The 26,988-nt window shown below is 49.8% G+C and overlaps 2 protein-coding genes across 2 annotated transcripts in view; both read left to right on the top strand.

Moving 5' to 3' along the window:
* The first annotated feature begins 1,668 nt into the window (after window positions 1-1,668).
* LOC141094355 (uncharacterized) overlaps window positions 1,669-26,988 on the top strand; it is a 73,661-nt gene continuing 48,341 nt past the window's right edge. The window contains exon 1 of the mRNA XM_073580193.1: window positions 1,669-1,801. The gene's annotated coding sequence lies outside the window, so the exon portion shown is untranslated. The remainder of the gene's footprint in view (window positions 1,802-26,988) is intronic.
* Window positions 1,702-26,988, top strand: part of LOC141094241 (uncharacterized) — a 309,531-nt gene continuing 284,244 nt past the window's right edge. The window contains exon 1 of the mRNA XM_073580056.1: window positions 1,702-1,801. The gene's annotated coding sequence lies outside the window, so the exon portion shown is untranslated. The remainder of the gene's footprint in view (window positions 1,802-26,988) is intronic.

Consider the following 26,988-nt stretch of genomic DNA (forward strand, 5'->3'; position numbering starts at 1 on the left):
CTGTGAAAAGCGCAGACGCCGCACCTGTGAAATGCGCAGACGCCGCACCTGTGAAAAGCGCAGACGCCGCACCTGTGAAAAGCGCAGACGCTGCACCCGTGAATAGGGCACCCAGCACCTGTGAAATGCAGACACTGCACCCGTGAAAGGCGAGTCCAGCACCTGTGAAATGTGCAGACGCCGCACCTGTGAAAAGCGCAGACGCCGCACCTGTGAAAAGCGCAGACGCCGCACCTGTGAAAAGCGCAGACGCCGCACCTGTGAAATGCGCAGACGCCGCACCTGTGAAATGGGCAGACGCCGCACCTGTGAAATGGGCAGACGCCGCACCTGTGAAATGGGCAGACGCCGCACCTGTGAAAAGCGCAGACGCCGCACCCGTGAAAAGCGCAGACGCCGCACCTGTGAAAAGTGCAGACGCCGCACCAGTGAAAAGCAGACGCCGCACCCGTGAAAAGCGCAGACGCCGCACCCGTGAAAAGCGCGCCCAGCACCCGTGAAAAGCGCAGACGCCGCACCTGTGAAAAGCGCAGACGCCACACCTGTGAAATGCGCAGACGCCGCACCTGTGAAATGCGCAGACGCCGCACCTGTGAAAAGCGCAGACGCCGCACCTGTGAAATGCGCAGACGCCGCACCTGTGAAAAGCGCAGACGCCGCACCTGTGAAAAGCGCAGACGCTGCACCCGTGAATAGGGCACCCAGCACCTGTGAAATGCAGACACTGCACCCGTGAAAGGCGAGTCCAGCACCTGTGAAATGTGCAGACGCCGCACCTGTGAAAAGCGCAGACGCCGCACCTGTGAAAAGCGCAGACGCCGCACCTGTGAAAAGCGCAGACGCCGCACCTGTGAAATGCGCAGACACCGCACCTGTGAAATGGGCAGACGCCGCACCTGTGAAATGGGCAGACGCCGCACCTGTGAAATGGGCAGACGCCGCACCTGTGAAATGCGCAGACGCCGCACCTGTGAAATGCGCAGACGCCGCACCCGTGAAATGGGCAGACGCAGCACCTGTGAAAAGCGCAGACGCCGCACCTGTGAAATGCGCAGACGCCGCACCTGTGAAATGGGCAGACGCCGCACCTGTGAAATGGGCAGACGCCGCACCTGTGAAATGCGCAGACGCCGCACCTGTGAAATGCGCAGACGCCGCACCTGTGAAATGGGCAGACGCAGCACCTGTGAAAAGCGCAGACGCCGCACCTGTGAAATGCGCAGACGCCGCACCTGTGAAAAGCGCAGACGCCGCACCCGTGAAAAGCGCAGACGCCGCACCCGTGAAAAGCGCAGACGCCGCACCCGTGAAAAGCGCAGACGCCGCACCTGTTGAAAAGCGCAGACGCCGCACCTGTGAAAAGCGCAGACGCCGCACCTGTGAAATGCGCAGACGCCGCACCTGTGAAATGCGCAGACGCCGCAGCCTGCCCCAGGATATGGATGTGAGCGCGCTCATAAATGCTCCGCCCTCACTGCCGTGGTAAACCAATCAGCACTGCAGCTCACAAACACTGCCCCCCCTGACACGCCCACTACAGAACTAAACTGCGAAACAAATACTCGCGTGCGGCTCTGGTTGAGCCTAGACTGTGTGGGCTCCTTCCAGGTCCTAACTGCAGCCCAGACAGACAAACGTGTAATGGCGTCTTCTCTTCCTGCCTTTTCTGTCAGAACACGCCCCCTCCGGTCTGACACGCCCCCGGAAATGACGTCACATCTGGAAGGAGCCCATACAGTCTAGGCATTGTACAGTGTCCGGTGTTGTTGTCAGTGGTCACTGTGTGAGGAGACCGCAACAGGTGAGAGGAGACTGGGTCTGACAGCCTGTGCCTGCTGAGGGGAGAGAGATGAGGGGACTGGGGGGCTGCGTCCCACAGGGGGAGGATAGTGAGGAGACTGGGGGGCTGCGTCCCACAGGGGGAGGCTAGTGAGGGGACTGGGGGGCTGCGTCCTACAGGGGGAGACTAGTGAGGGGGACTGGGGGGCTGTGTCCCACAGGGGGAGGCTAGTGAGGGGACTGGGGGGCTACGTCCCACAGGGGGAGGCTAGTGAGGGGGACTGGGGGGCTGTGTCCCACAGGGGGAGGCTAGTGAGGGGGCTGGGGGGCTGCGTCCCACAGGGGGAGACTAGTGAGGGGGACTGGGGGGCTGTGTCCCACAGGGGGAGGCTAGTGAGGGGACTGGGGGGCTACGTCCCACAGGGGGAGGCTAGTGAGGGGACTGGGGGGCTGTGTCCCACAGGGGGAGGCTAGTGAGGGGACTGGGGGGCTACGTCCCACAGGGGGAGGCTAGTGAGGGGACTGGGGGGCTACGTCCTACAGGGGGAGGCTAGTGAGGGGGACTGGGGGGCTACGTCCTACAGGGGGAGGCTAGTGAGGGGGACTGGGGGGCTACGTCCTACAGGGGGAGGCTAGTGAGGGGGACTGGGGGGCTACGTCCCACAGGGGGAGGCTAGTGAGGGGACTGGGGGGCTACGTCCTACAGGGGGAGGCTAGTGAGGGGGACTGGGGGGCTACGTCCCACAGGGGGAGGCTAGTGAGGGGACTGGGGGGCTGCGTCCTACAGGGGGAGGCTAGTGAGGGGGACTGGGGGGCTACGTCCCACAGGGGGAGGCTAGTGAGGGGACTGGGGGGCTGCGTCCCACAGGGGGAGGCTAGTGAGGGGACTGGGGGGCTGCATCCCACGGGGGGAGGCTAGTGAGGGGACTGGGGGGGCTGCGTCCCGCCGGGGGAGGCTAGTGAGGTGACTGGGGGGGCTGCGTCCCACAGGGGGAGGCTAGTGAGGGGACTGGGGGCTGCGTCCCACAGGGGGAGGCTAGTGAGGGGACTGGGGGGCTGTGTCCCACAGGGGGAGACTAGTGAGGGGACTGGGGGGCTGTGTCCCACAGGGGGAGACTAGTGAGGGGACTGGGGGGCTGCGTCCCACAGGGGGAGGCTAGTGAGGGGACTGGGGGGCTGCGTCCCACAGGGGGAGGCTAGTGAGGAGACTGGGGGGCTGCGTCCCACAGGGGGAAGCTAGTGAGGAGACTGGGGGGCTGCGTCTCACAGGGGGAGGCTAGTGAGGGGACTGGGGGGCTGCGTCCTACAGGGGGAGTTTAGTGAGGGGGCTGTGTCCCACAAGGGGAGGCTAGTGAGGAGACTTGGGGGCTGCGTCCCACAGGGGGAGGCTAGTGAGGGGACTGGGGGGCTGCATCCCACGGGGGGAGGCTAGTGAGGGGACTGGGGGGGCTGCGTCCCGCCGGGGGAGGCTAGTGAGGTGACTGGGGGGGCTGCGTCCCACAGGGGGAGGCTAGTGAGGGGACTGGGGGACTGCGTCCCACAGGGGGAGGCTAGTGAGGAGACTAGGGGGCTGCATCCCACAGGGGGAGGCTAGTGAGGAGACTAGGGGGCTGCATCCCACAGGGGGAGGCTAGTGAGGAGACTAGGGGGCTGCATCCCACAGGGGGAGGCTAGTGAGGTGACTGGGGGGCTGCATCCCACAGGGGAAGGCTAGTGAGGTGACAGGGGGGCTGCGTCCCACAGGGGGAGGCTAGTGAGGAGACTGGGGGGCTGCGTCCCACAGGGGGAGGCTAGTGAGGGGACTGGGGGGCTGCGTCCCACAGGGGGAGGCTAGTGAGGGGACTGGGGGGCTGCGTCCCACAGGGGGAGGCTAGTGAGGGGACTGGGGGGCTGCGTCCTACAGGGGAGGCTAGTGAGGGGACTGGGGGGCTGCGTCCCACAGGGGGAGGCTAGTGAGTGGGCTGCGTCCCACAGGGGGAGGCTAGTGAGGGGACTGGGGGCTGCGTCCCACAGGGGGAGGCTAGTGAGGGGACTGGGGGCTGCGTCCCACAGGGGGAGGCTAGTGAGGGGACAGGGGGGCTGCGTCCCACAGGGGGAGACTAGTGAGGGGACTGGGGGGCTGCGTCCCACAGGGGGAGGCTAGTGAGGGGACTGGGGGGCTGCGTCCCACAGGGGGAGACTAGTGATTGGTCTGGGGGGCTGCGTCCCACAGGGGGAGGCTAGTGAGGAGACTGGGGGGCTGCGTCCCACAGGGGGAGGCTAGTGAGGAGACTGGGGGGCTGCGTCCCACAGGGGGAGGCTAGTGAGGGGACAGGGGGGCTGCGTCCCACAGGGGGAGACTAGTGAGGGGACTGGGGGGCTGCGTCCCACAGGGGGAGACTAGTGAGGGGACTGGGGGGCTGCGTCCCACAGGGGGAGACTAGTGAGGGGACTGGGGGGCTGCGTCCCACAGGGGGAGGCTAGTGAGGGGACTGGGGGGCTGCGTCCCACAGGGGGAGGCTAGTGAGGGGACTGGGGGGCTGCGTCCTACAGGGGAGGCTAGTGAGAGGACTGGGGGGCTGCGTCCCACAGGGGGAGGCTAGTGAGGGGGCTGCGTCCCACAGGGGGAGGCTAGTGAGGGGACTGGGGGCTGCGTCCCACAGGGGGAGGCTAGTGAGGGGACAGGGGGGCTGCGTCCCACAGGGGGAGACTAGTGAGGGGACTGGGGGGCTGCGTCCCACAGGGGGAGGCTAGTGAGGAGACTGGGGGGCTGCGTCCCACAGGGGGAGGCTAGTGAGGAGACTGGGGGGCTGCGTCTCACAGGGGGAGGCTAGTGAGGGGACTGGGGGGCTGCGTCCCACAGGGGGAGGCTAGTGAGGAGACTGGGGGGCTGCGTCCCTCAGGGGGAGGCTAGTGAGGGGGCTGCGTCCCACAGGGGGAGGCTAGTGAGGGGGCTGCGTCCCACAGGGGGAGGCTAGTGAGGGGGCTGCGTCCCACAGGGGGAGGCTAGTGAGGGGACAGGGGGGCTGCGTCCCACAGGGGGAGACTAGTGAGGGGACTGGGGGGCTGCGTCCCACAGGGGGAGGCTAGTGAGGAGACTGGGGGGCTGCGTCCCACAGGGGGAGGCTAGTGAGGAGACTGGGGGGCTGCGTCTCACAGGGGGAGGCTAGTGAGGGGACTGGGGGGCTGCGTCCTACAGGGGGAGGCTAGTGAGGGGGCTGTGTCCCACAGGGGGAGGCTAGTGAGGAGACTTGGGGGCTGCGTCCCATAGGGGGAGGCTAGTGAGGGGACTGGGGGGGCTGCATCCCACGGGGGGAGGCTAGTGAGGGGACTGGGGGGGCTGCGTCCCGCCGGGGGAGGCTAGTGAGGTGACTGGGGGGGCTGCGTCCCACAGGGGGAGGCTAGTGAGGGGACTGGGGGACTGCGTCCTACAGGGGAGGCTAGTGAGGGGACTGGGGGGCTGCGTCCCGCAGGGGAAGGCTAGTGAGGGGACTGGGGGGCTGCGTCCCGCAGGGGAAGGCTAGTGAGGGGACTGGGGGGCTGCGTCCCGCAGGGGAAGGCTAGTGAGGGGACTGGGGGGCTGCGTCCCGCAGGGGAAGGCTAGTGAGGGGACTGGGGGGCTGCGTCCCGCAGGGGGAGGCTAGTGGGAGGACTGGGGGGCTGCGTCCCACAGGGAGAGGCTGCTGAGAGGAGTCTGCAGCCCGCAGGGAGATTCTTTTTGACAGGCTGTGTGAGTAGCTAACTTAAGTCCGTGTGTTAATTTGTCCACCATTTCAGTACGTGATTGTTTGATATAATAATGCCGTCCCCCCTTCCCAACAAGAGTTTATAACAGGGCTGTGGAGTCGGTAAGCCACAGTTGCGACTCCGACTCCTGGATTTTATCAGGCTCCGACTCAGACTCCGGCTCCTTCATAAATGGCCAATTCATAACAACAAATATACTGTTGTAAAATATTAAACATCGTGCTTATTCAGTTTCTCACCATCATATAAGTAATCAGACCACTTAGAGCAAAAACTACATTTATTAGAATACAATTAGAATATAGCAAATAACTTTTATAAACTTTTCTAAACTGTAAGTAAATATGCAATAAACACTTTTATGCCGTTAATAAGAAGAAATCTATAAATTTGTCCTCAGAAAAAGTATTGCCTCTGTCAGATCCTCCTTCATGGATGCCCTCAAATATGATCTTATTATTTTGAGAGCAGAGAACAACCTCTCTACACTAACTTGTGTTGGTGGCAAAGCAGTAACCACTCGGGCAACATCTCTGACAATGTCAGGATACAGAGGAATCGCTTGTTGCACTGTTATTTTTGATGAACGGTCAAATTTCTCAATTTCTTTTAGTGCACATGAAAAATTCTGCTGAAATGTACTGGCTGTGTTCCTTGATGGGGATGACTCTTCTTCTATGTGGGAACGCTTTGCACGGTCCTTGTGATCCAAATATTTTTCGAAATTAAATTCTTCATCAGTTGATGATGAGGGTGAAGATGTGGCAGGACGACCAAATTCTTCTTGTTCCTCCTGACTGTTCTGCAACCCTTTCATCCTTACTGCTATTTCAAACAGAGCTTCTTTTCCTTTACTTAGCTGTTGATCTTCTAGAAGAATCCGATGCATTGGGTCTACATAAACAGCTGCCAAAAGAATGTTATTTTGTAATAGTAGCTCCTCTCTCCGTTTCATTGATGTAGCAATGCCACTGGCAATTAACCCTCCTCTTTGGGACAGGCGAAACATCAGGTTCTTCCACTCCTTTAAGAAAATACCTGGAGTTAAGTCCTCTGCTTGTAATTTTTTAGTCACTGTAAATGGGTGCTCTAGCAATTTTTCCAGCTCAGTCACCCGATTCCACTGACTTTCATTTAGCGTCAGTTGAGGGTTAGCCATGTCTACAAGAAAGGTTTTCAGTTCAACCAAGCGCTGAATCATTAAGTAAGTACTGCCCCATCGTGTGGCTTGATCAATAATTGCCCCTTTTCCAGCACGTCTCTTCAAAATTGAGTCAACTTTAGGGGTTCTGGCAGCAGTAGCCAATTTTCTCACCTTGCCAATCAGTGCAGCAGAATGTCCTTCTTGCAGACTGTCTCTTATAGCCAGCTGTAGCGTATGCACAACACAGCGCATGTGATGAATGAAAGAACATATTGACACAGTTTCAACAAGATCATCTAAACTATCATGTTGCTGTTCATCTGAAGCAACTTCAGTTTGCTCCTCAGTTACAATACTGTGTTCCTCTATTTCACACATTTCTGTGTCTGTGGACCCAGAATGTTCTTCTAGCTGCTGGTCACCATCATTACTCTCATTCATTAGCTTAATAGTACTTATCATATTTGAAGCATTGTCAGTTACGACAGAAAGAACTTGCTCTTTTTTAAGTTCATAGTCTTGCAGAACCTTTTCCACCAAGACCTGGAGAAACTCACTGGTGTGATGAGCTTTGGTGTCTTTTACTGCCAATGTCTTGGTAACCATTTCATTTTTGTCACAAACAAATCGGACATTGATGGCAAAATAGTTCACTCTGTGACGTGTGCAGGCATCCATTTTAAGAAACAGAAAGCGTCCCTTGAGAGTTTTTTTAAGTTCTTCCTTTTGTTTAAAAGCTTCTTCGATTACTAATTTTCTAATACTCTCTCTCTCCAGAGAAACACCAAGCTTGCGGGCCATTTCCCCATTCAGACACAAAAGCTGGTCGTGAAAATAATGAAATAGGCACACTATCCTTTACAACAAGCTCTATGATCTGTTTTTTAAATGTATCTACTGTCATTGTCACAGTAACTTTGTCACTGACAAAATATCTTGCAACTGATGGCTGCAAAGTTCTCTGCTCCTTTGTTTGGCTGGAAGAGCTGGGCACTGGTTCATTGGTTTGGATGCAGTCTTTCTCATCCACTGCTTTCAGTACTTCTGGATGAAAGCGCTGTAAATGTCTCTTTAGATTAGAAGCTCTGGTAGGAGCATTTTTATCTTTGCCTGAATATGCACTCATCTTGGCTTCACATCATTTGTTTTCGTCTGGATCATTTGTCATACACTGACAGACATAATGTTTTCTATCTTGAGTGATGGTGAAATGTTCAAATACAGCTGATTTAATGTGATGATTCTTTGACATTCTCAGGTTTTTAATTCTGCATTCACAATCCAAATGACAATTGTTTTTCCTAAAAACAATTGTACAAAATTATTGCCAGGTCATACAACTGATATAGTCATCAGTAATACTGTTATTATTCCTCATGTACTCACAGTTAACTGATGCAAAGTTTGTTGAAAGGATAATACTTCTTACAGTCTTCCTCTTCTGAGTAGCAGGCAGCTGTGAGATGCTTGGAAGACGCACACCTAGCATGATCTAGTCTAGAGGAGGAGCTTTACTACTAAGAATTTGCAACACATTTTCACTTTCAGTTTCATACATTGTAAGTAGGGGGGTTGGGGCAGTATGAGGTTAGCCAAGTATAAGATTAGATAAGGGCAGTGGAGAACAGTGACACACAAGAAGTAAGAAATGTCTCTATCTCCAGCAGAACTGCTTATCACTGTTGATCATAGTTTGATAGAACATATATATTTGAGTAACATTTATAAAATTCATATGAAAGATCAATTATGAAATATTAATACATTTTTTTTAAAGCTGGAGTCGGTACATTTCGACTCCAACCAAAACTAACTCCGACTCCACGACTCCGACTCCACAGCCCTGATTTATAAGCTACTGGATGACCCTGAGCGCTGCTGCGAAACCAAATGCCCCATTACAGCATCAGGCAGCAGCTCAGGATCACCCAGTAGCTTATACGTTTTGGCTGGAGTGTGAAAGGGGGGAGGGAATGATATTAATACAAGTGGGATCTGCGCTCACACTGCAGTGTATGGACTGAGCGCTGATCTCCCAGCCTCATGCATGCTGCGGGGTTCAGGTCTGGAGACCCGCGGCCGGTCCATGCACTGCGGTCCAAGTGCAGACTGATATTCACCAACAGTTCCTCTAGCTGAATTCTGGCCGGGAGTCTGCATGTTACACCCTTGTAGCCCCGTGACTGCTGTTCCCGGCTCTGAGACTGGCAAATCCTCACAGCGCACAGTGCGTTCACTTTGAGGATTCGCAGGTCTACAGTCATAGTTGACACATAGAGGGACTGCAGGCTTGTGGATTTAGACCAGCCAACTCCTTTATGCCTGGGTTCACATTGCGTTGTGTTTAATGCGCTGACGGCATCCGTTATGTAGCGGCACTAACACTATGTGGGGTACCACAGGGCTCTGTCCTGGGCCCTGTATTGTTCAACATCTTTATCAACGATTTAGATGAAGGAATTGAGGGTAAACTGATTAAATTTGCTGATGACACAAAGCTAGGAGGGATAGCTAATACTAGAGAAGAGAGAGAGAGGATTCAAAAAGATTTAAATAAACTGGAGAAGTGGGCAGCAACTAACAGAATGGTTTTTAACAGGGAGAAATGCAAAGTACTACATCTGGGCAATAAAAATGAAAAAAGCATATATAGAATGGGAGGAATAGGGCTAAGTGACAGCACATGTGAAAAAGACTTGGGTATACTAATAGATCACAGACTGAATATGAGTCAACAGTGTGATGCAGCAGCAAAAAAGGCAAATGCAATTCTAGGATGTATTAACAGAAGCATACAGTCTAGATCACGTGAAGTAATTATTTCCCTCTACTCCTCTTTGGTCAGACCTTATCTGGAATATTGTGTCCAATTTTGGGCACCACATTTTAAAAAAGACATCAACAAACTGGAGCAAGTTCAGAAAAGAGCGACCAGAATGGTGACCGGTCTGCAAACCCTGTCTTATGAGGAAAGGTTGCAGGATTTGGGAATGTTTAGTTTGCAAAAGAGAAGACTGAGAGGAGACTTAATAGCTGTCTACAAATATCTAAAGGGCTGTCACATTGTAGAAGGATCAACTTTATTCTCATTTGCACAAGGAAAGACTAGAAGCAATGGGATGAAGCTGAATGGGAGGAGACACAGATTAGATATTAGAAAAAACTTTTTGACAGTTAGAGTGATCAATGAGTGGAACAGGCTGCCACGAGAAGTGGTGAGTTCTCCTTCCATGGAAGTCTTCAAACAGAGGCTGGACAGACATCTAACTGGGATGATTTAGCGAATCCTGCTTTGAGCAGGGGGTTGGACCAGATGGCCCAGGAGGTCCCTTCCAACTCTACGATTCTATGATTCTATGTGACGGAAGTGTTAACGCCCCCATTGTCCGCAATAATAGTAAAGCATTCTAACGCATGCCAAAATCAGCATGTGTTAGCGATGATGCGTTACTTCAGGACGCACCCTCGAGCGCGGTCTGCAGCGTTTTCGGGTGCGTCGGGTCTAGCGCACAAGACCTGTCTGGGCTAACGCATGGTAACGAAATGCTGCCGTGCATTAGCGCATACATTAGCACTAGGTCACAAAAGATGTCAAAAATGACGTCTGCGTTAGCTCATCCGTTTAACGGATGCCCCTAACACAATGTGGACCTAGCCTAAGGCTCATTCAGCGGTGATTTACTCCCTGTGGTCCCGGAGCTCCGTGCTGGTCGCTGCAGGATCACGTTTCTCAGCCACACACAGCAGCGACCGGCCCCGGAGCTCCGAGAACAGTCTCTAATCACTGCCTGTAATCTGTCAGGGCAGCCTCCAGTCATTACTGGTTATGCTGAACGTGTGCACTATAGAGAGATGGGTGCAATAAATCCCTACATATAATATATAAGAGCAAACTTTATATAAACACACTGTATAGTACAGGCAGGTATGTATTATATACAGTATAGACTTTATCTACCGGCATGTATTAGAGATACTGTGTTTGTGTGTTTTATATAGGTGTATAGTAATATTTTTAGTCCAGGTAACAATCACTTTAGTCTTAAACTGGTTTTGAAAAATTCAACCACAGTGTGTAAAAGATTTGGGCACTGTAGCCATTTTAATCCCCACTCCAGCGTTTTTGTTTCACCACTGGAATGGTGCTTTAAAGGAGCTCTGTCAGCACAGAATGACTGTTCTACCAAGTACAGGAGCTTAGTGCTTCATGGCGGCCAATCATTGAAATACACCTTCCCACCTGCTTGGTTTCCCTCTCTCTCCCCTCTTCTCTGGCTCTATGAAGCCAGAGCTGTCAATTAAAGAAAAAGGGATGAAGATAGAGGGAGAACTAGCAGGTGGGAAGGAGAATTTAAATGATTGGCCGCCGTGAAGCACCAAGCGCCTGTACTTGATTGGACAGTCATTCTGTGCTGACAGGGTCCCTTTAAACCTAATTCCCTCTCGTACTCACCTTCTGATATTTTCATCAATTTTCAGCACCAATCCGGTCTTACGGTGCCATCTTGTAAGCACACCTTCTAACTGGCTAGAAGTCAGAAGCTACGTCAGAAGCTGCGAAAACAGTCTACCTTTTCATCGTGGCGGCTTAAAAAAATCTTTTGGTCAAATCAAAGGCTGATGGCTATGTATGTGATATGGTGTTAATGTGTGATTGGTGAGGATGTGGTGCAGGAGTTTTTGCAAAAGTGGATGGTGGGACTGTGGAAGGTTCGAATGATGGAGGCGGAGCTGGGTGGAGATTGGGTGGAGTTTCAAGGGGGCCCCAAAATTCCTAGTGGTAGCCCTGGTCCTGACATTACTCCCTCCTTAACAGCGGCCAAAGGACGACAATGGACCTGGTTTCTCAGGGTATTTTTGATGGAACTGAGTGATCTTCTGCAGGGCACAGATGTCAGCAACGGGTTCCCAAGAGTCCTCAGGTGAATATCCTTGCCATCTTATAAGATTCTGGAATCCTGGAATCAATGATTTCCTCCACCAAGAATTTCTCCTGCCCATCTACCAGTATGGATCATGGAGGCAGCACAATGCATCCCTGAAAGCTATTAGGAGAGACAGACTTCAAAATAGAGACATGAAATACTGGGTGGACCTTCATAGTCCTCGGCAGCTTAAGACGGCAGGCCACAGAACTCACAATTCCTGTAACAAATGGAGGCACAGGTTGTGAAGTTCACATTCATTGTTTATTGCAATATTTGTGAAACCTCGCGACCACTGCCTGGGGGGCTCCGTAGGGGCGTGACTAAGTGAGCCTCAGTCACCCGTAGTAAGTCCCCTCGAACAGGGTCAGAATGAAGTGTTTGGAGGCAACCGGTGCTACCTCCAGTCAGACCCCGGACACGTGGCAGCAGTCCCAGTGGGACAGATGGATAAACAGGGTTAACAGAAAAGGTCCAGCTGACAAACGAGTTCCCGATACATGGGTAAAAGCTGGCACAGGCGTTGTCCAGTGGTTCGGATGAATGAGTGGCGGAACTGGCGTAGACGGTACGGAACTGGCATAGACGGTACAGACGTATTCTTGGACAGCCGGGTAACAGCTAACAGACAGTCTGCGGAGACAAACAGTATAAGCGGAATACTTGGCAGAACACTGCAGGCGCACAAGTACAACAGGCAGCAGAACCAGAAGCTAGCAACAGAAGATACTTGTTTCTGCGGCACCCTCCCTATGACGGAGAGGCTAGAAATAGTAATTACTAACACACCATTGGTCAGAAGTACTTTTTGAAAAATGCGCTCTGTCTCTCTAAGAGACTGGGCGCACGCGCCCTATGCTCTCTACTCGGGGACCTGCTGGCCACGTGCTAGGAAGCAGGGGAAAGTGAGGAAGTAAAGGCTTCAGCAGGGCAGCGTGGGGCCAGCACAGAGCAGGAGTCCCAACGGGGACCCCGTGGAGGAGTAGAGGCTGCTGCAGGACTGCATGGGGCCGGCACAGAGCGGGAGTCCCGATGGGGACCCCGCAGAGGTACGGGACCGGGTTTAACAACACTGGTGATCTTGAAAGTACTTATGAACTTCTGTCCCAGTTTCTGTGAAGGAATGTTCAGTCTTAGATTCTTAGTGGATAACCACACTGAGTCTCCTACCTTGAACATGGGTGCTGGCTTCTGGAATCTTTCAGCCGATCTCTTGTAATGTTCCTAAGCTGAATTTAATGTTTCTTTAAGGACTTCTATATTCTCCCTAAAAGCAGTCAACCTCTCCTCCACTGCTGGAACATCCAACGGAGATGTAGGAAAGATGCGCGGATGATAGTCTATGATTCTAACCTAGATTAGCAAAGAAAGGCGTTACCATAGTGGAGGCATTCTGAGAATTATTGTAGGAGAATTCCGCTAAAAGAAGTAGTTCCAACCAATCATCCTGAAGATGCAGACTTGGCATAGTAGATATTGCTCCAAAGACTGATTGGTTCGCTTGGTCTGGCCATTTGTCTGAGGGTGATGTGCAGAAGAAAGACGAACATTAATATTAAGCGCCGAATGAAACCCCTTCCAGTATCTGAGGTGAATTGTACTCCTCGGTCAGAGAGAACTTCATCTGGGACCCCATGCAGCTGAAAAATATTCTGTATCACCAAGTTCAGTCTCCTTAGCCGAGGGAAGGCTGGCACAATGAACAAAATGAGCAGCCTTAGTCAGATGATCAAGCACCACTAGGATCATATTGAAGCCACCAGAAGTAGGAATATCCACAATGAAGTCCATAGAGATTGAGCCCTACGGACGAGATGGAACCGGTAGTGGTTGACGTAGATCGGTAGGAGAAGCACGAGGAGTCTTATAATGAGCACATAGTTCACAAGAGAGAAAATAGTCCTTTATATCCTTTAGGCACGTTGACCACCAGAAAAATCAGCTCAAGAATTCGTGTCTTCTGTACCCCCCCAATGACCAGCCAACTTGGAGTCATGTACCAACTTGAGGATCTGCAGATGACAGTCTCAGGAATGTAGATATATCGGTCATGAAACCACAAGCCTCCCTTAAGGACAAGATTGATATCCACAGGCGGGTTAGCAAGAGATAAATCACCGTCATAGGCCTCCTTGATCTCCATCCACAGGTCTGGATCATGGATTATTCCAATGAAGTTGGCATCTGATAACATGGTCTTGGGCAGGGACCCAAGTACAGAATCCGCAGAATGAATTTGGGACAAAGCATCAGCTTTCCACCGAGCCTGACGTGGTGACAGACATTTAGCAGATCTGAGGAATTCTAAATTGCGATGATCGGTCAGCACTATGATCTGTTGTGCGGCCCCATGCAGATGATACCTCCATTCCTTAAAGGCTGCAATAATCGCTAGAAGTTCCTTATTTCCCACGTTGTAGTTCCGCTCTGCAAGGGTAAGCCTGCGGGAAAAGAAAGCACAAAGATGTAACAGAGCCTTCTCTCCAGTTCGAGAGAGAATCAATGGCTCCCAATGGCCAGTCAGAAGCATCCACCTCCACGGTGCCCCCAGTGGTGGGCATTACGGAAACCTGGCTTGACGAGAGCCATGGCTGGGTAACAAACATAGAGGGTTATACTACATTTAGGGTGGTTTCACATTAGGCCTCTCTCACACTTCCGTTTTTTACAATCAGTCAAAATCCGCCAGGTTTTGAAAAAAACGGATCCGCAATTTTTTTTTTTGCGGATCTGTTTTATTCCCCATTGACTTCCATTATCGGCGGATTTTGACCAATTTCTCGCTCTCTCTCTCTCTCTCTTCCCAGCCAGCGGTTCCTTTAAATTTCCTCCTTTTGCAGATCCGTCAAAAAACGGATCCTGTGGCATCCGTTCATATCAGTTAAGAACGGATCCGCTTCTCCACCTTTTTGGCGGATTGTAACTGACACAAAAAAGCTGAAGTGTGAAAGATGCCTTAGCGTTTCAGGGCGCAGTGACGGCCTGCGCACGGCCGCCGATAAGCCCCGCCTCTGTCACGCCTCCTCCAGTAGTTCCGCCTACGGGCGCAAGACGCTGCATGCGTCCTGCGTCCCCTATCTTTATCACTGGGGACGCAGGCCGTGCGCAGTATGCGTTTGGCAGCGCATGCGTCCTTTTGATGGTGCGCCGAGCGTAACCAAATTGCAACAGGTTGCGTTTGGCGCTGGTCGGCGCACCGTCAAAAGAACGCATGCGCCGCCAAATGCATACTGCGCACGGCCTGCAGCGTCATGCGCCCGTAGGCGGAGCTACCGGAAGAGGCAAGGCAGGGGCGTGGCTTAGCGGCGGCCGTGCGCAGGCCGTTGCTGCTCCCTGAAGCGCTAATGTGAAACCACCCTTAGAAAAGACAGGAAAGATTAAAAAAAAAAAAGGTGGAAGGATGTGCATCTTCATAAAATCCACATTTAAACTTCTGGTTTAGGTGAGGGTAGAGCTGCTTGTGCAGCGGTATGGTGGAGAGATGGTTACTGCAGGTTGTAGGCATGTCGGTAGAGGTGGATCTTCAGGTTCCTTTTTAAGGTTACTACAGTAGGCAATAGCATGGTATTGTTCGGAGAGATTTCGAGAGTAGGGGATGAGCAGGAGAAATCTTGTATGTGATTTTGGGAATAGGAAATAAGAGGAGAGTAGAGAAGGAGATCTTATGAGGATCAGAGGTTGCCTGCTGGTCAGTACCGGTAGACTAGGTCACAATGTATGGAGGACACAGGTTTTGAATAGCTTGGTATGGCATGGTTAGGGTTTTGATCTGGAGTCTCTGGGTAATGGGGAGCCAGTGTAGGGATTGAAAGAGGGGAGAGGCCAGGGAATAGTGGTGGGATGGGTGGATTAGTCGGGCAGCAGAGTTTAGGATGGGTTGGAAGGGTACAAGACTGTTAGCAGGGATAACACAAAGCAGTAGTCTGCAGTAGTCGAGAGAGGAGATGATGAATGCATGGACTAGGGTTTTTGCAGATTCTTGATTAAGGAATGTATGGATCCAGGAAATATTTTTGAGTTGTAGTCTGCAGGAAGGGGAAATGGCATGGATATGTATTTTGAAGGCGAGATCGGAGTCCAGGGTTACCTCGAGACACAGAGCTTGTGGGACGCACTCATCTACACCTTGTAGATGAGGGCCAGAAAGAGCATGTGTTCCCCAACTGACTGTGGGGAACCACAGATATATGAGTGATGCAACCACGAGAAGCACTGCATCCTCAGTCACAACTCTGGTTGTGGCCAGCAATGGTGGCAGGTGTGCAGTTTGTGTGGGTGGAAATGGTTGCCTAACCTGGGCCTTTTTTAAGACCCAATTGCAGGTTATCTGCCAACTTTTTTAAAAAAAATCTCAGTAGAGGCAAAAATTACAATATATTGACTACTGCATGCATGAACCGGCACATGAGCGATCAACATGCATTAGACTGGGAAATTCACTATGCTTAAATGTGGCCTTGTGTGCCTCGCCACCCACGGTCCGCCCCCATAAACCGCATCTGCTGCTTCTTCCTCCTTCGATGTGCTGTGTTCTCACACAAGTCTCCGACCTCAGAACCTCCACTTGTTTACTCATTACAGCTGCTGTGAGTGACAGCCCATCAGTTGTTACGGAAGTGGACATGCCTGCTGTTTTTGACAGCTCTCAAACACTAAACACATCACATCTTTCTCAATCCACCATAACATCTCCGTTTGCACCTCATTCATAGTCCAGCAGTTTGTCATGTTCTCCATACTCCACCCTCCCTCCATACTGCAGCCAGCCCTTGGTCCCGCAGTTGTGGTCACGTGAAAGATTGTTTCCTCCTACACATGGCATAGCTAACAGCTTGAACTTCACCATCTCCAATCCGTTTTACCATGGAAATGCTGCTTTTCCGCCTGGTGTATGCAGTCACTTTCCGAAAGCTGATGGCCATCGCAGTCACACAGTACCAATTGCCTAGTCGCCATTACTTATGTTAGAAAGCTGTGCCGGTGCTACACCAGCATGTCACAGACAACGTCAGTCGTTCCTTGAAAAAATCAATGTCTGCCAGGCTGCATTTCACTACTGACACCTGCACAAGCAAACATGGCAAGGGGTCATTACAACTTGTTGATTAGGCACTGGGTAGCTGTGGGGACAGACTGGGAGGGGAGCTGGAATCCCCAAAGGCTTGCAGGGTGCTTTGGGATGGAGAAGTAAACCACTACACAGCAGAGGATGGAGAACTAAACTACTAGACAACAGGGGTTGGAAAAGTAAACTACCAAACACCTAGAGTTGGAAAAATAAACCACTACAAAATAAGGGATGGTGAATTAAACCACTAGTCTCCAAGGTGTCAATAGACACCAAGTCTTGGAATAACTAAGGCTTGTGGGACAAACATCTGTATCTAACATAGGAGCAAAAAGGAGGATGTGGCACACCAAAATGAAGATTAAAAAAACTTTATTCGGCACTCAAGCCGTAATTAAAAACCATGCAAATCCTGACGCGTTTCCGGTGCAAAAAACGCACCCTTAATCATAGGATACACAGATAACACAATGGTCACATTTGAGACAAGCAACCAATCACAACCACTTATCAATTACTAGGATATGCATGAACATGTGAGAAACACAACACTTAGCGAAACAGCTTCAATAGATGTAAAACAAATCGTATCTTGAGTTCATTCCTCTTGGGAAAACGTGTGTCCAATTTCAGGATCCAATAACATTTCTCCAGTCACCTTCCACGACAGCTACATCGGAGGATGTCTTCCCTGCCCTAATAGGGGACAGGAACACAAAGAGGTTAAATACCCCTCCCCTTCCTGCAACCACCAGTGTTTTCCTGTCCCCTATGGGGCATGAAGAGGTCTACGATGGTGCTGCGATGGCCGGCGATCGGGAGCCCCCCACGTCCAGTACCAGCTGGGATACATGTCAGATGCCGGGCAGCCGAGGTCGGTGGCCTTGCTCTCCTCCGGTGTCTGCTCCCATCTCCGCCTGCATGGTGGGACTCGGGACTCTCCCGCCTCTCCTGCGCCTCCTTCGGGGGGGTAAAGCGAGGCAGTGATGTGCGTGCCGGGGGCCTCCAGATTGCTCCCCGGCTTCCTCCTCCGTGCTGCCGTTTCCTTGGGGGCTCACGCTGGCCGGGGGTGGCTTTCCTCCACTTCGGGCGTTACTGGGCTTTCCACTGGGTCTCGCGTCGCTTAGGGGAGCGCGTCACTTCTGGTCTGTCCCTATGCATTCCACAGTGGAGCGCACGTGTGCGCCGGGGGGCGCGTTACTCCTGGGACCGGCGGTAACATTCTGGGGCGTCCTCATGTGGTTCCCCCCCATTGGGCTAAAGGGAGGAGGAGGTGCACAAACAATGCTGGACCCTTGATCTTTCAAGGTCCGGGTGAGGAGATCACCAGGTAAGACACCTGTCTGACACTGACTGAAGGCGCCATGGACGCTGACAAGCCCTCTCTCTCTCTGCGTTGGCGGAGCCCAGCGTACCCCCTCCTACTGTAAGTAGCAGGCGTCGGCCCTGGCTATCCAGCATTTATTTATTAAAATGGCATAGCATACCTCTTTAATATGGGTAGAAAAAGTCTCTGACCCTATGAGGACCAGCCACAAGTGTAAAATGTGTGCTGCCAGACTCCCTCAACAGACGGGGAAAGCTCTGCCTGTCCTGTACGGAGAGGTCCTTCGCGCTGAGCAGCCCTCTCTGCTATCACTCCTCCATGACTCCCTTCTCCCAGACCGCCTCCCTCTAGGAGGAGGAAGAAAGCTCCGATAGAATCAGACTCAGGCGAAATTCAGTCCTTGGATTCAGAGGACGCTTGGGAGATTGAGGGTTCCTCTTCCACGTCCACCCCTAAAACCAGGGAGCAAAAGATATCACTTGGTTCCGAGAATATGGGTGAGCTATTTAGTATGGTTAAGAGCACCATAGGGGTGGAGGAGAAAGAAGTTAAATACACGGTACAGGACGAGATGTTGGGCTGAAGCCCAAAGAAGGTGTCCTGTACACGAGAACGTACAGAATCTGATCCTCCATAAAAGGAGGCCTCCCTTAAAAAAAAACAAAAAAAAAAAACCTATCCCTCTGAGAGCTCCTCCCAGTTCAAAGATCCAATGGATCGAGAAAAATATATATATATATATTTTTGGGAGCTTAGCAAGGATGTCCTGGGACACCTCTACAAATCTGCTAGAAGCTAATATTGCTTTCACGTGCCCTGTCTCTGATTACGCACAGACTCAGGGCACCTCAGGGGAAAAGATACCTGACGCCCTACCCCTACTGCAGAAAGCAACAAGGTTCCTAGCCGATGCTTCCGCTGACGGTCGCTAAACATCTTGAGGCCAGGACCAGGGCGGAAGACCAGCCTGTAATTCGTAGGTCTCGGGTAATTCTTTAATGCAGCGGCTCTTCTAGGCTGAGCGTGACTGCTCTCGCCAGGTCCGGCTAGCCGCGAAAGCGGCCATCCTTTCTAACTCCTCTAGAGGAGTGCCCTGGTTAAAATCCTAAGGGAGGCGACTTATCTCCAAATGGTGCGCCATCCCCTTCCAGGGCCGCAATGTATTCAAGCCTGTCCTGGATAACATCCTGGACAATGCTTCGGACAAAAGGATCTCTTCTAGAACATTGAAATCCTAGGAGACGGATTTTTTCCCCTCCCGTGACCAAACCTCTGTCAGCAGCTATTCTAAGCTGAATTTGCATGCCCTTGTCAGATCACAGCTGCTAAGCAGCTTGAGGCTGGGCCAGTACCGGCATGAGAGACTGGCTGGGAATCCCTGGTCCTGTTGACGTGCTCAGGAAGAGTATAGGGGGCAAGGGCAGGAACATCCTTGTCTCTAACCATCAATAGACCCCGGATAAGCAATAATGCCCAGTTGGGGGTCGTCTTTCGCTCTTTTTTTTTCACCCGCTGGCAGACCACCTCCACAAATCAGTGTGTCCACCGTGCCATACGAGATGGACTAAAAATTGGGTTCGAGAGTCCTTCCCCCTAATGCTTAGGGGTAACCTCCCTACAGCCTCCAAACCTTCAGGGCTCCTTACCAAGAGATTTGCTCCGGTAGAACGTGCGGTTGCCAAAGCGGGAGAAGGACACGGCCATTACGCACGTCCCTTCCTGGTGACAAAGCCATCAGAGAAAAACCGAATCATCATAAACGAATCGGTCCGGTACAGGCAATTCAAAATGGAGTCAATCGGGGCAGTCCCACTCATCGGATACAGCTGGGTAATGGCAACGGTAGATCTGAATGGTGCATATTACCATGTGTCTCTCCAAGATCATGGTGGAAGCAGTGATTTTCATCCGGCGCCAGGGGATAGCCCACCCATACCGATGCGGGCAAAAAACATCTCAAGAAATCCAGATGGACCGATTTGCCACAGTACTAATCGCCCCTCTGTGGCCCGGAAGAAGTTGGTGCAGTGCCCTACTAGCCGTGGCCCAGGAAGGCCCTGGCTTCTACCCCAAAAAGGGCGACCTCCTTCACCAAGGTCCTCTGCTACACCCGGGCGTAGGCAAATGGAACCTGGCAGCATGGTTATTGAGGCCGAATTCCTAAGAGCCAAATGGCTCTCGGATAGGGTAAGCCCAAACCCTTCAGGAAAGCCAAAACCAATAACCAAGGCTGTCTATGCCAAGGTCTGGGAAAAGGTTTACTCCCTGGTGCTCTCCAGGCACCCCTGGTCCCTTCCATCCCAGTGCAGCACAGACCCTAGATGTTGACAAAAGGTGTAGAACAGGGACTTATCCCCAGCACACTAAAGGTATAAATATCAGCTCTTGGCACCTTTTTTGATCTTGACCTGGCCAGCCATCGCTGGATCAAACGATTTTATGGCTTCGGCAGCCAGGATTTGTCCTAAACTCCGCAGTCAGGGGCCTCCTTGGGATCTCAACACCGTGCTCAACACCCTAACCTAAGATCCATTTGAGCCTCTAGATTTCATGACCATGAAAACCTAACCCTTTAACCGTCCTCTTAGTCGCAATTACTGCGGCTAGACGTATAGGAGAATTGCAGGCCTTGTCAATTCAAGAAGCTTACCTTGCAATCATTACAGATAATATTATCTTGAGATTAGATCACGCCTTTCTACTCAAACTTTCATAGGGATCAGGACATTGTAGTGTCCTCATTCGGCCCAAGCTCTTCCAACCCTAAGGAAGAGACCTTCCACGCTCACGACATTTGCAGAGTGGTCCTGTCTACCGACAATAGAGTGAAGCCTAGCAGATTCACCAGAATTTATTCATCCAGTTCTCAGGACGAAATAAGGGCAAGAAGGCATCAAAGAACACGATCGCGAATTGGATCACACAATCTATCTGCCTGACCTACGCATGACAGAAGCTGGCTCCACCCGCCTCACTGAGGGCACATTCTCCCCATGCGATAGCAACATCATGGGCAAAAAAGGGAATGCTTCGTCAGAGCGGATATGCAGAACCGCCACCTGGTCGTCCATCCACACGTTCACCAGGCGTTACAGACTAAATTTCAATGGGGATTTAACATTTGGCAGACGTGTGCTGCAGGCCGTGATTCCCCCCCCACCCTCCCTTAGAGAAATTAGCTGTTGGTATTACTCCGATGTAGCTGTCGTGGAAGGTTCCTAGAAACCGAATTACCGGTAAGTCTAATTCTATTTTTCTGTTTATTACCACCCCGTAGAGGATTGCGGATCTTTTCAAAAGCATAAAAAGAAAAATTAGTGGGATCTCTATGGTGCACATTGAGAAAATGCTTTGATGCGCCAGAATAAGACTTTTTTCATTATGAATGTTGGTAATGTGCTCAGCAAAACGTTTCTTGATTTTTCTTGTAGTACATCCAATGTATTGCATCTGACATGGCACCCAGCAGATGCAATATATCACATATTTTGTATCACAATTCAAAAAGGAAGTAATGGTAGAAGAATAACCTGAAAAAGAAATAACAGATTTAGTTCTATCAATGGCGAAAGCGCAAACATTACATTGATTATTAGCTCACTTAAAGCCTTTGCCGATAACCCCATTTCAGAAGCAGACTGGCGTTTTAGGAGACTCGGTGACCACGCATTGCCCAAACTGTATCCTCTCCTAGCAACAAAATTACAGCCGACAGATACAATTTTACGCAGTTTTTCATCCTGGTTGACAATAGGGAAATATTTTTTTAACAATGTTTTTAATGCTATTAAATCGAGGGCTATAAGGAGTTGAAAAAAACTAACGGAGGATGCCTGTTGGACAAAGACAATTTATTAGGGATACTATTGAAGAGAAATAGCGCAATAGTGCATTATCCAGTGTAGGTATATCAATTTAAAAATAATACACTCACCAGATGGAGCTTGTAATAAGCATGGAGGATTCGCTGCTGCAGAAACCACAGATCCACGAGGGACTGACATAGAAGATGCAGGATAGGGGAAAAAAAGTGGTCAGACACGCTGCGAATCACTATGAACAATTATTATTACAGTGCTCTTTGTTCCACGCGTTTCAAAGAACTCCTTCCTCAGGAAAAAACCACAAGCAAGTGTCATGAAAAGGTTCTTAAATAGAAAACACAGTACACTTGTCATTCAGGTGCTCGGCGTCTAACAGGTCACCTGATTCAAAAGGATGTCAAAGTTCATTGCTTGAACACATAATTGACACTTAACAGACAAAATATATGTTTGTGTTATAAAGAAAGCCACCATAAAGCCACACAAACAATGCCAAATCCAACAACATGTATAGAAAAACAAACTTATACCGTGAAATTTCTGAATAAAATATTCTTTCAAAAGTGGCTCTCTTGAGAGGCTGTCCTCCCTGTGAGGCTAAGTTCACACGTACCGGAACTCACGCAGAAATTACCGCGAGAATTCCGGAATTCCATTCTGCGGGAAATCGCATTTTAAATTCCCGCCATTTTCCCGCGGAAAAACTAGCATTTTGCAAGCGTAATTAGCTTGCAAAATGCTAGCGTTTTCCAAGCGATCTGTAGCATCGCTTGGAGAACTGATTGACAGGTTGGTCACACTCGTCAGACATAGTGTTTGACAAGTGTGACCAACTTTTTACTACTGAGGCTGCCTATGCAGCCTCAGTAGTAAAAGATAAATTGTAAAAAAAAATTAAAAATGGTGTTTATTCTCACCTTCCGACTTCCCGCGCAGCCTTCCCAGTCATCCTTTGCGAAAATGCCCGCGATGCCGTCCTCGAATTACCGTGACACTTCGCGATCCCGCGAGAACGGACACCATCGCGGGTATTTTCGCGAAGGAGTACTGGGAACGGGAGCGTGGAGAGAGGCGGGAAGGCTGCGCAGGATGTTGGAAGGTGAGAATAACAATATTTTTTGTTTTAAATTCTATTTTTTACAGGGATATGGTACCCAAAGCTCGGAGGACAGTCTCCTCTCCTCCGGACCGTGGGTACCATCCGCAATTGTTCTGCTTTTCGCATGGTGTACACAGCCACATGCGGGAAGTAAGCGGAACAATGCATTCCTATGGGTGCGGGATCGCCGCGATTCCGCAAAATTAATGAGTGCGCGTTTTTTACTGCGAAGCGTTTCTGCCGCGGTAAAAGGCGCAGCATTAGCACAGCATTGCGGAATCCCATAGGAATGCATGGGATGCTTATTTATCGCGTTTTTGCGCCAAAATTGCGCGGTTAAAACTGCCACGGAAACACAAAGCAACGTGTGAACTCGGCCTAAGGCATTTCTCCTTTTTTTTTTTTTTTTTTTTTTTTTTTTTATTCCCACCCGTTTTTGGAGGTTCTTGTCCCTTTCTTTTTAAATTTTCTTTTAATAATTTTTTTTCCGTTGATTGTTAATAAAGAAATTAATATAAGTCATTTTATAATGCAAGTATAATTTATAACAAAAATGTATATATATTTTGTCTATTAAGTGTCTATCATGTGTTCAAGCAATGAACTTTGACATCCTTTTGAATCAGGTGACCTGTTAGACGCCAAGCACCTGAATGACAGGTGTACTGTTTTTTCTATTTAAGAACCTGTTCATGATACTTGCTTGTGGTTTTTTCCTGAGAAAGGAGTTCTGTGAAACTTCGAAACGCGTCAAATAAAGACCACTGTAATAATAATTGTTCATAGTGATTCGCAGCGCGGATTGTCTGACCACTTTTTTTCCTATCCTGCAAAGACATTTTATTAACAGAAGATCCAAAACGAGGGACATTCAAAACTTTGATAAAGGCAGAATTAACATCATGGTGGTTGTACTCTATCCAAAAGCCGCTGACCAGCAATTTTACCCTCCCTCATAAAAGAATCACGATTGGAACACAACCTGTTGATTCTTTTCAATTCTCCGTAGGGGATCGATTTAATAGTGTGTTTGGCATGAGAGGAGGATGACAATAGTTAAGAGTTGCTAGAGATATCCTTTCTGAAAACTGAAGTATGAATTTTATGTGTAATCGTATAACCAGTCAACAGAATATCCAAAAAGGAGATTTCAGAACCAAAACCACTAATCGTAAAGGATAGACTTAAATCATTACAATTCAAAAAATTATAAAAATCCTGCACTTTTAGACGGTGGACCTTGCCAAATGAAGATCAGGTCGTCCACGTGTCTACCAAACCAAAAAATGTCACATGAAAAAGGATTTTTATAGGAGAAAACAATTCTTCCCACCATGCTATTTAAAGGATGGTGAGAGACGGGGAAAAATTAGCACCCATTGGCGCACCAAGCACCTGCAAAAAATAACAATTATCAAGCATAAAAAAATGATGTTTCAGTAGATACGTGAGCGACCTGATAATGAACCGTTTCAGTTCTTGAGAATAATTACTATAGCAATTAAGGTGACGATTAATGGCTTTGATAACCTATACTCCTCTATACCACATTCTTTGGCTAACTACATCACATGTGAAGAATTGAAAATATTATCCCAATAAACACTTTCCAAAAACGTCAAAACAGAAGAAGAATCCATTTAAATATCCGGGAATCCTAGAAATTAAAGGATGGAAATGGTCATTGACCCAGGAGCTAAGGTTCTCATTTAGCGATCCTATGCTAGAAATTAAGGGCTGTAGGGGAGGGGGAAAAATATTTTTGTGGGTCTTAAGGAGGCCATGGAAAATAGAGACTATAGGATGGTCAGGAATTAGCCACTTGCCAATTTTTGAATCTAAAACACCCGATGATATGCCCTCCTGAGTGACTGAAAAAAGCTCCAATTTATAAGACAGAGTGGGGTCAGACTTCAATGACAAATAGGTGGTTGAATCATGCAAAATGGTATGAGCAAGACTGACATATAACTGAGTATCCATTACTATGGTGCAACCACCTTTGTCTGACTGCCTAATTACAATGTTGGAGTTTTTTTTTGCAGCTGGCTGACAGCCAAAGATTGACTGGCAGACAAGTTACAAGAAACATTAGCATGTTTTGTTTCCTGATCTAACAATTTCAAATCCTCAACCAAAGATTGAAACAAATCCAAGGATGTAACTCTGGATTGGAGGGGATAATAAGATGAATTTTTTGGGCTAAAGGGCCTGTCACACTAAGCGATATCGCTATCAATATCGCTATAACGTCACTGGTTTTGTGACGCAGCAGCGATATTGCTATCGCTATGTGTGATACTTACCTCCGACTGCTCCCCCGCTGGTTATCGCTGATCACGTGAGAACGTCCTGGACTGTTTCTCATCGTCAGCTTCCTGCTGGGGCTTCCTGCTGTGGAGACGAGCGACGCGAGGACGCAGGCGGGAGGACGTCAGGATCGCCTCGTCTGACAGGTAAGTAACGACCCCTGACCCCTGCGATGTCGCTGGTGAGATCTGCCTGTGTGGCAGCTCACTAGCAACCACTTAGCGATGCACCAGCGATCCTGACCGCGTCATATCGCTGGTTGGGATCGCTAGTGCATCGCTAAGTGTGACAGTACCTTAACAGATATATCTTTATCAGAAATAGCAAGTGCGTCATTCCTATGATCCTGTAAGGATGATAATATCGATACAGCTTTTTGTTCTGTGAAAGAAAAAAATTACGACTGAGTCATTCGAGACATCTGAATAAAGTGGATTCACAGATGGTAAAACAAGGTCCTCAGAAAAAGTCTTTTTACAGTCAATAACTGGGTAAATTTGTTCACGTTTTTTATTGTTTGAAAAAGGTCAAATCTTCTGGTGGGCACAAAGTCTTGAGGAGATCATTTGCATATTCCCAGTGCCTTCTGGGATAAGTGAAGAGTGTCCGCGAGCTCAACATTCACTGGGTTTTGGCTGTTGCAGCTGAAAAGAGGAAATCGGAAAGCCGCGCGCCGAATTTTGACTCATCTTTCATCGTTTTTAAGAAATCTCAATATGGAAGAGGCCAGGAGCCATTTGGTGAGCTGCATTTCTTGCTACATGTTCACAGACTTACCAGTGGAAAAGCCAAACTTCACATGCCACAAATGCAAGCTTGTGTCCCTGTTGGAGGAAAAGTTGCAAAGTCTCGAAGAGAGGTTAGCTACGTTGAAGATCATTAAGGAAGGCGAAGAGTTCTTAGACAGAGCAGAATTATCTCTTCATGTTACAGAAAGAGAAGAAATTCGAAGTGCACCTGAAGAAACAGAGGAATGGAGACGTGACCCAGAGAAGCAGAAGGATCAGGAGGCAGTCAGCGCCCATACTGCTCAGGAACCAAGGCTCTCACGCAGGAAACCAATGAAGAAATACATCAGGATAAGACTTTGCCCACAAACAGCAACCTTGTACTCCTTCAGAGTCCTCCTGGATAGAGAGAGAAAAATGTTGTGAAGAAGAAACGGAGAGTGGTGGTCATGGGGGATTCCCTGTTGAGAGGAACAGAGGCCGCTATCTGCAGACCGGATATAACTTCAAGAGAAATGTGCTGTCTTCCAGGTGCAAAAATTAAAGATGTGTCTGACAGGATATCAGGACTCTTCAGACCTACAGATGACTACCCATTCCTGCTACTACATGTGGGGACAAATGACACCGCAAGAAACGACCTGGAAACCATCTGCAGAGACTTTGAAGACTTAGGCAAGAAAGTGAAAGAACTGGGAGCGCAGGTGGTCTTCTCTTCCATCCTCCCAGTGGATGGCCATGGAACAAGGAGGTGGAATAAGACTCTGCAGGTGAACAACTGGCTACGTCGATGGTGCCGTCAGCAACGATTTGGATTTCTGGATCACGGAGTGAGTTACCTTTACGATGGACTACTTGCTAGAGATGGGGTGCACCTTACGAAGACTGGAAAACATGTATTTGGAAGTTGTCTTGCTACACTTGTAAGGAGAGCTTTAAACTAGAACAACATGGGAAGGGAAGCAAAAGACCAGAAAAAGCCATACACCTGACAAATGCTATTGAGAACTCTGCTATTAGAAGTGGAAAGGAAGAACAAAGACAAAAGAAACTAATTA

This window comes from Dendrobates tinctorius, unplaced genomic scaffold (assembly GCF_039654945.1).
Source record: "Dendrobates tinctorius isolate UK_male_01 unplaced genomic scaffold, ASM3965494v1 ptg000063l, whole genome shotgun sequence".
Classification (NCBI taxonomy): domain Eukaryota; kingdom Metazoa; phylum Chordata; class Amphibia; order Anura; family Dendrobatidae; genus Dendrobates; species Dendrobates tinctorius.